The sequence below is a fragment of the Eimeria mitis genome, genomic scaffold, assembly GCF_000499745.2.
Source record: "Eimeria mitis Houghton genomic scaffold, Emh_scaff2319, whole genome shotgun sequence".
In the NCBI taxonomy this organism is placed as follows: domain Eukaryota; phylum Apicomplexa; class Conoidasida; order Eucoccidiorida; family Eimeriidae; genus Eimeria; species Eimeria mitis.
Window position 1 is genome coordinate 6164 of NW_013570651.1, and position 881 is coordinate 7044.

The following is an 881-nucleotide window of genomic DNA, read 5'->3' on the forward strand; positions in this document are numbered from 1 at the left end:
GTTTCATTTGTTACAGCAGACGACATAGCGGTAGTATATCATCAGAGTCTCACCATTGCTGGGGTGTACATACAGCTGTATTTCTTTCGTTTCATTTGTGTTTTATATTTATTTATATTTAAACCCTCACTATTGATAAAAATTACGTATTTTTTTCTCTATGAATTTGTTTTATAAGCGGATTTATACACGAGGCATATCTCTCCTTACCTGTACATACACCCCAAAATACACAGCACAGGCTGCAGCTTTCTTTCTCTTTAGTGGATGCATAGCCGCGCATAGAAAAGCAGCAGCATTCTGTTTCCTTTATAAATTAACATTAAATTATATAATTTATACACAGAGTTATTTTTATTTTATTTTATTTTATTTTTTTTTTTCTGCGTTGACCGGCTTGTAGGGTAGTACAATTGTGCAGCAAACAAAATATACAATATACAAGATACTTTATAAAATATAAAATGTTTAGTATAATAAATATAATATAATACATATAGTATAAAAATATATAATATATAATATATTTTATGTATTCTAGAGTACTCAGTATTTAATACAAACTGTAAGTGCAACTCTGGTTTCTGTTGCTGCTGCTGCTGCTGCTGCTGCTGCTGCGCATACACCTGAAACGGCCATCAAAATAGTTGAATATTGAGATAATAATAATAATAAATATTATTAAATAAATTATATAATTTATTAATAACAATCTCCATGATATTCTGCGTTTTTTCTCTTAAACTATGACGAGAGCACTACAGTATACACAAAAAGAAGAACGGCGGGGGGCCCCCCCACCAGGGGCCCCTTGCTGCTGCAGCAGTAGCCGGTGCTCCCTCTGCTGCCTGCCTGGAGGAGCCCTCTTGCTGCTGCTGGAC

At 34.3% G+C, this 881-nt stretch overlaps 1 protein-coding gene across 1 annotated transcript in view; it reads left to right on the forward strand.

Annotated features, from left to right (window-relative positions):
• The window catches only part of EMH_0052040 (uncharacterized protein), a gene marked incomplete at both ends in the record, with an annotated part of 2012 nt that overhangs the window by 197 nt on the left and 934 nt on the right, over positions 1 to 881 (forward strand). The gene's annotated exons all lie outside the window — the stretch shown is intronic.